Source organism: Elgaria multicarinata, chromosome 1 (genome assembly GCF_023053635.1).
Source record: "Elgaria multicarinata webbii isolate HBS135686 ecotype San Diego chromosome 1, rElgMul1.1.pri, whole genome shotgun sequence".
In the NCBI taxonomy this organism is placed as follows: domain Eukaryota; kingdom Metazoa; phylum Chordata; class Lepidosauria; order Squamata; family Anguidae; genus Elgaria; species Elgaria multicarinata.
In genome coordinates this window covers 116,165,959-116,174,368 of record NC_086171.1, presented here as the reverse complement: position 1 = coordinate 116,174,368, position 8,410 = coordinate 116,165,959, and the positions used below count along the sequence as shown (strand labels likewise).

The 8,410-nt window shown below is 44.2% G+C and overlaps 1 non-coding gene across 1 annotated transcript; it reads left to right on the top strand.

Moving 5' to 3' along the window:
• The first annotated feature begins 391 nt into the window (after nucleotides 1-391).
• On the top strand, nucleotides 392-510 carry LOC134413543 (5S ribosomal RNA). The gene has a single exon (XR_010026547.1). It is a non-coding gene; the product is annotated as a 5S ribosomal RNA (ribosomal RNA).
• Nucleotides 511-8,410: the final 7,900 nt, after the last annotated feature.

Below are 8,410 nucleotides of genomic sequence, written 5' to 3'. Positions count from 1 at the left end.
ACTCCAAGATACTGGCTTGTCTTAGTTGTCCAAGATCTTGTTGTAACACACCGGTGACACGAGAGACCTTTGGAGCGATTTTAGAGGAGAAAAATAAAGAACCAGATTGCCATGTTTGCACTGCTATATTAGACACTTTCTCAGTGCAGACTGTTACTGTACATTTTGCTTTATGGCACTTTATTCCTTACCAGTGGGATCAACATAGAACTATAGAATCGATAAGATACTCTTATGTAAGCATTTTTTTAAAAAATTAAGATGACAAACAAGCAAACTAATACAACAAATTTAAACTTAGTTGTTGACCAAGGGTAGTACATTTACATTCAGCCCGTTTACTTTACAGACAAAAGGGGTGTCTACCCAGCACTGTTTTTGCTATTGATTCACCTATGGCCATACTACCTTGAACTTGCCTGATCTCGTCTGATCTCAGAAGCTAAGCAGGGTCAGGCCTGGTTAGTACTTGAATGGGAGACTATCTGGGAATACCGGGTGCTGTAGGCTATTGATTCCCCCCAAAACTCACAGCATCACTGCTGTGAAGTGGCAGCAATAGGGTTATATGGCAATAATAGGGTTATATGGCAGGAGTGATCGCGGGCTAAACATCCAAGAAAATTTGCAGTGCTATTGTCCTACAGCAGTAATGTGCAGCAAATATTGAGTTTGTTTGTTTGCTTTCTGGCAACTCTGCACAACATTTTAGCTTTGAAAGCCTGTATCTGCACAGCTACGGTTCATTGAATTTATATGTTATACTTAAAAACTGTCCTTACTTTCATTCCAGAATGAGACTTTAATGTCGCCATGGTGGGCATTACTAACCACTCATGAGCCTGCCCCCTGCCCTGTATTCTTGCACCTACCTGCACTGGGATCCGCCCCCTAACTGCATGCACTCTCTTAATTTGAACTGAAGCCACCACTGACATGCACAAACAACCATGATGACATTGGAGGAAAGTAAAAATTTGCAGTCAAATGAGACATCGAAAATGCACAGCTTTTTCAAATAATATGATGTGGCTGCAAATTGGCAGCTGCGTCATATGAACAACAGAGCGCAACAGCACAGCCACAACGGAATATATGCAGCACACAGACAAGCCCCAAAACATAGGCTCTTAGAACTAATTAGAGAGGAATTCTCAGAAGTTCACTCACCTATTTTTAGTTTATTAACTATTGTTAAAAAGCCCAAATATGGCAGTGATGGGCGGATCTCAGGCATCTGGGATCCAGTTTATTCATTTTTATTAGAACCGTAAGGTCCATTATCTGCAATAAGGAGCAGAATAGTGGCTTAGGGCAGACATATGCCTAAGGACCAGGATACCTCTTGAGCACATGGCTCAGACCAAGAATTTGTTTTCAGTATCAGAACTCTTTCCTTACTTCCACACACCGTTGTTCAGTTTTCTCCATTTTAGCAACTTCTTGTAGGGTTCAGGGCAGGAGTATTTCTCCTGTTGCTGTTCTCCAGCAATTGGGAGTAAGAAACTCTTGCAGATCTTCTGGAAATTATATATGCCATCGAAATCTACCTTCTGCACAGTCCTGATCTATGGCAGCTTTGCAGAGAGATTTTTCTAACCTATCATCACCTCGTGAAACTAGCAGAGAATGTAAAAGTATCCCAATATCCTTTGCATTAAAAAAATCAATAGTCAGTAAAGCAGTTTTCTCTGCTCAGAGAGAGAGAGAGAGAGAAAGAAGGAGGGCGGGAGGGAGGGAAGGAGTGAGTGAGTTAAGGCTTTAGGGAACTGCTAGCTCAGGTTCTTCAAGTTTTCTATGACCTGAAATATTTACAAAACTTGACCTGGGCTATGTTTATCAACTGAGGTGCAGAGCAGTTGTTTTTAACTTTATTTTTACACATTGTTTTTGAATGTCAGATTAACTGAATGCTTAAAACTAATTTCCTGTATAATTTAAAAAAAAACTTTTTCTCTGGTCAGGGCTGCTGTGCTTCTAACAGGCAGAAATTCAACAGGTAAAATTTGCAAATCAAAGCAATGGAAATATCTGCACTCATGTTTTTAAACGTGCAACTATTAAAAAGAGAAAGAGGTCACTTTAGGACTATGGATGACAAAACTAACCAACATTTTCAAATATATCAGATATTCTTTTGAAATGAGACACTACTCCAGAGGGTTGGATAATCACACCACCCAGGGTGACCATATGAAAAGGAGGACAGGGCTCCTGTATCTTTAACAGTTGTGTAGAAAAGGGATTTTCAGCAGGTGCCATTTGTATGCCACAGCACCTGGTGAAATTCCCTCTTTATTGCAACAGTTAAACCTGCAGGAGCCCTGCCCTCTTCTCCTTCTTTTCTCCTTGCCTTCATGTTGTTCCTGGGAAGCTGGGGATGCAACCAGCCAAGGGTCCCTTGGTCGCATAGCCAATGGCAGAGGCTGGTATGAGCTTTCCTTCTGCTCTGAGTCCCAAGGCAATGCTGGCTTGCAACCTACCAGTTGGATCAACGCAGGAACCATAGTGATGACTGTCGGTAAATGTTTTGCTGGAACTTCATAATATTTTGGGTAGACCTCTGTCCACTATTACAACTGTGTTCACTCTCACTTCAGCAACAAGGGCCTTATTCTTGATGAGAAAAGTTCTGCCTTCCTTTCACAAATAAGCACTGCTTGTAAATTATGAAAGCGTCATCTCGCCTGTGCTTCCTCAAAATGGAATTTACAGTGTTACGATAATCTAATCATGGCAATGCCAGCACACTGAATCAGCCTTCTTGCCAAAGTAGACATTGATTACATCACTCCCAACTGTCAACTTCCATGAGTGTGTGCTCTACATAGTGAGATTTGCATCTGAAGTATTTATTTATTCCATCTTGAGGAGTGGGGTGGGGGATGCTGCCAAGGGTAAGAAACCAAGAATTAGAAAACCAATGTGTTTCTTTTAAGGAAAGAAAAATTTGGGAAGGTAGGTTGAAAAGAGCAAGCAACACCACATAGCAAACTATGGCTTTCCAACCATGGATAATTGCAATAACCCTGTTGGTAGTCCCTCATTGATTTACTCGTAAAAACACTGCTGCAGCAATGACCGGCCAACGTCCAACTGAAAGTTTGGGTGGGAAGCCGGCAGTTGCGTTTGGGGAGGAGCGAAATAAACACCCCTCCCAGGGCACATTGGTCACATGGGAGGCCTAGGTGGGGCTGCTCTATATAAGCAGCCTTCACCAGGCATCAGCCTCTTTCGGGTCGCTGACCCCACCCTCCCTCCCTCTTCTACTATGGGAATAGCCAGTCACTCTCTTTGGAGAGGGGGCTGAGTAGGAATTTTTCCCTCCGGGTTTTTTGCCTACTTCATACTGGAGGTATTAGGAGAAGGGGGTGAATAAATAGGTTAATTTGTGGCAGGGATGTGCGGGAATTGGATAGTTTAGCTAGGGACAGTAAGCACACTGGCACCCGTTTTTGGGTGACTGGCATATCCAGACGGCGTGCTCCGCGGGGGCTCCGCGGCTCATGTGTCAGGATATGGTGTGCCTTTGGAGACCCTCCTGCTTCATCTACTTGCTGTCATTATGGCAGCGAGCGGGGGTGAAATGGGGTGGTCTCCCCACACTTACAAAGTGACGGATAAAATAGGAGCTGGGTTAACTGGCTTCTGGCTTGGAGTGTGGCTTGCCCATAATTACAGGCCAAGGGGCCTGAGTCAGGAATTAATTCCTGCACCGTCACGTGAAGATCCAGGGAGGGATGTTGCAATAACCTTAAATAAAGAGGCCCAAATTGAATCCAAACTCTGTGCCTGTGTCTTATTTAGCGCTTCCTCCTCCAACACACAACAAGTCGACTATACATTCCTGGAAACCTCTATTCTTTGATAATAATAATAATAATAATAATAATAATAATAATAATAATAATAATAATAGATGATGGTGATGCATAGAGTCATTAAAAGACAAGGGGTTGTATCCAGATTTATACAACATGCAATTGGGCAAGTGGAATCAGAATATTCCTCCCTTTCTTCCCCACTGCTGCCTCTCACCCATCCACCTACTCCTGAAAATCAGGGCTCAGGGCTGAAAGGGGTGAGCTATGGAGTGTATGGGGGTGGGGAGTGGAGATCCCCAGGAATTAAACAGAGGCACCTTCTCTGAGTGGAGCTTCGGCTATTGAGCGGTATAAAAATGTAATTAAATAAATAAATAAATAAATGGAAAGCAATTCCTGAATCCAATCCCTGATCCATTATAGAAACAACCAACAGAATGGTAGAATCCATGTTTTGCCCGCAACATGAGAATAGAGAACTGCCTCCTCTTCTGACCTTCCGTGTGAGGCTCGGAATACCCCACAAGGTTTCGTGCTCCTCCACTCCTCTTGGGCAGGCATTGCCCTCCCTTTCAGTCTCATAATCATCTATGTTTAGCATTAACTTCTTCCAACTTTTTTTTCTTATCATGGTAAATCCATTAAGAAAGAAAAGACAGAATAACTGCATGATGCCTTCCGACTGGCAGCACTAGGACTCCTCCTTCTGGAACGGCCCTGTCAACAGTGAAAGGGGGTATTATGGTTAGCTAAGAATCTGCAAGTACTCAAAGGTCATGATTTCTGGCCAATTCAAGAACCCAGTGATCAACTTACAATGCAGCAGTGGGGGCAATATTACACTAACTGAGAAAAGTGTTGCATCAAATTCTCAATTTAACATGTACATGGACGAGCTCCATCACACCCACAATTTATCGCACTCTTGCTATGCCTGGTATGCGTTTTTACAGTGCGGTAGTCACATGATGTCGCACCTGTCCTGCACTTACCTTGCCTCTTCCCCTCCCTTTTCCAGCTTATTTTGGAGCGTGGAAGGTCCATTCCCCCCCCCCCCCGTATGCAATAGAACTGCTCCTCCCTCCCATGTATTGCTCTCCTTGCACTATATCGGACCATCCCATTTTTTCACAGCATCAGCCTTCTTGGTCCAGTAATTGTCCACTCTACACAAGGGGAAGCCAACGAGGGTTGCATTACTTCAAGCTGTACTCAAAAATGCTACTCATTGTGCTCTCTCCTCTCTCTCTCTCTCTCTCTCTCTCTCTCTTTATGTGTGCAAACAAGCAGAGGAAAAGTCCCAACTGCCTTCCTCTTCATTCATATACCGCCTCCTCATGACTGGAATGTGCCTTCTCAACCTTGGGGATGCTGCTCCCCACCCTCTTCTTACCTTAAGGCTCCTCCTGAGCAAGGGCTGAAGCATAGGTGCAGGTTCAAATTGCGTGGCAGCCTGAAGCAGCTCCCCCTTGATAGCTGTGCGGTGTCATTTTGAGGGCGTTTAATATGATCTTAGGGGAAATTATAGTATTATGTGCTTTTACTGTAATTGCGCAGTTTCAGGCTGCCGCACAATTGAACTTGGTGAAAATGTCATGCCTGCATATACTTGCAAAAAGAAGAAGGCAGTAGTGTGAATGAGTCAATATATACAAAAATAACAAAAAATAACCTTCTATTATAAAAAGATATGCTTAACAGGGTATTCATCCGATGTCATTATTAGCACTGTGTCATGTTAAGTCATTGTGACTGTGATTTTGTATTTTATATATGGAAATAATATTTATTGTAAAGTGACTACTATTTGGGAGCACTTTTCTTACACAGTTTTGTTGGACAACTGGTAGTTGGCCATTAATGACCGTGCAGCTGCTATGCATCAGTTATACATTGTAAATAAGTAAGGTTATTTGTTACTATTCATCGCTGTATGTATATTGTGTAGTATGTGCTTTGGGCACTTTGTATATATTGAATGCCTGCATATACATCATGGCCTGCTCCTGTTGGACTCTTCCCCCACCCCACAGGGCAAACTGTCATCTTGGCCCTGTGGGGAAGAAGAAAGTGCAAGGGGACAGGAGCAGGCAGAAGAAACATCGGGGCCTGCTCCTGTTGGACTCTCTCTCTCTCTCTCTCTCTCTCTCTCTCTCTCTCTCTCTCTCTCTCCCCTCCCCCCTCCCTCCCTCCTGAACTCCTGTTCCTTGTGTGTCATGTCTTTATTAGACTGTAAGCCTGAGGGCAGGGACTGCCTTTTTTGCTAAGTGTAAGCCGCTCCGAGAGCCTTTTTTGGCTGAGGAGCGGGGTATAAATATAATAAATAAATAATATAATAAATAATATACTTGTACACAACGCAGAATGTTGCTTGAGTCCCTAATGCATTTCCCCTCCTCCATCTCCTGGGCAGCCCCATTTCTCCTCTCCACCCCCCCCCCAATAAAACTATTGATCCCAATCCTATCTTGGAGAAAAAGAGGGGACTTGACCACCTTTCCAAAAGAAATTAGTAAAAATGATTGTTCATCCACCCGCCCATTGAAACGCGCAAAACAAAAACAAAACAAAAAGTTAACTTCTGGGGGAAGGGGAACGTAGGGGGCGGGGCAGGAGATTTCACTGGCATAGTAGCGATACAGGTGAAAAGTAACAATACATGAGCTGAAATAGCGCAACAGTGCACAGCCATGGAAGTGCCCAGAGCTAGACTTTCTAAGGAAACAGAGGATGAAACCACTGACTCAAAGCAGGGGGTGGAGAGTAGGTGTGATGCAGCTCAATGTTTGTCCTGCAGGCTTGTGCTTCATCCCTGTTGGAGAGAAAGGATTATCATCTCAGAGGAAGGGACTGCTCTCTTTTCATGCAGAACAGAGGAGGAAAGGTGGCTGAGAACAAAAGATCAAGCACAGCTTTGCCAGCAGACCACCAAAAGGAAATGAAGAAAGGGTAGAAATTGACACCAGTATCCAAATTTATGCATTAAGTCTGACTGTGTATGAACCAATCAGCGGAAACAAGACAATCCTATTTCTGAACAAGTCATGTAGAGGTAAAGTGCCATTTTGTAAGATCAGTTGCAGGGCAGAGGGGTGGGAAAGTTTTAAAAGGGAGCTAGTTCAGATCAGGAATGATTAAAGATTAGGCATTCAGCTTTGCACCAGAGGTAAAAGGAGCAAACAGCACCAGAATCTCAATGGCGCACCTCAAACCCTTAATGTATTTCATAAGGGATAGGGGTACAAGTGTGTCATAGACATCCTTTTCTAAGTATCTATTTATGGTCGGAAAAGAAAGAATGGGAGATGTTTTCCTAACACATCTTCAATTCTCAGGCCCGTGGCTGGTGCAAATAAAGGAATTCATTCATTCATTCATTCATTCATTCATTCATTCATTGTCATCTTCAATTGCTGCTATGGAGGGGAAGATGCCTCAGCAGTCTCCAAACATTGTCCCACAGCCTGTCTTGTGCCTGATTCCCATTTGTTCTGCACGAACAGGAAACTTGCATAATTCCAGCAGTGATCAAATTGGAGATGGGCATACGTTTTCCTAAATTTGTGCACATTTCCTGATTTGCACAATGTTCCTCGATAGACTAAAGCAGGGCTGATTCAATCTATGGAAGATATTTGCACAAATCGGGAAATTTGCTCAAATCAAACAGAGATCAGGAAGGAGATAGGCACAAGCATGTCTTCACCAATTTACAGAAGGCACATGCTTGCGTTTGTGTATGGAGCTTTGAACATCTTTGCAAGTTTTGCATGCAAAAATGAAATTATCCCTATTTGTTGCTGTACATAGAACTGGGGGGATTCCACACGTCATACTGAGGGCGCTTCCATGCACCCCCAGGGCGGCCCCAAAGCGATCGTGTAGCTTGCCTGGAGAAGAGATGACAAAGAGGCATCCTTGCCGCCGCCGCCACCCACCTCCCTCCTCGCTGGCTGGGTCGGAGAGCTTGGCGGAAGAAGGCGGGGTCTCCGACCCGGCCGGCGAGGTGGTAGGTGGGTGGCAGCGGCGGCAAGGACGCCTCTTCCTCGTCTCTTCTCCAGGCAAGCTACACGATCGCTTTGGGGGCGCACTGGGGGCGCATGGAAGCGCCCTCAGTACGACGTCTGGAATCCCCCCTGGATAAGCCAGCGTGGTGTAGTAGCTAAGGTATTGGACTGGGAGTTAGGAGATCCAGGTTCTAGTCCCCACTCGGCCATGAAAACCCACTGGGTGACTTTGGGCCTGTCACATACTCTCAGCCCAACCACAGGGTGTTGTTGTGAGGATAACATGGAGAGGAGGAGGATTATGTATGCTGCCTTGGGTTCCTTGGAGGAAAAAAAGGCAGGATATAAATGAAATAAATAAATAAATAAATAAATGTTAAGCTAGAGTTGCCTCTGCACAGGAAGTAGTTGCAAACTTATTTCCTTAATTTCACAGACACACTAACTGATCAAGAAGGATGGGAGAGGATTTCATTTGGTCTGTGAACTGTCCTAATCTTCACTAATACATGGGCCTGAATGTAGCTATCCTTTGGACAGCACCATTCTCCCAATGTTGCAATGAGGTTCTCATCTCAA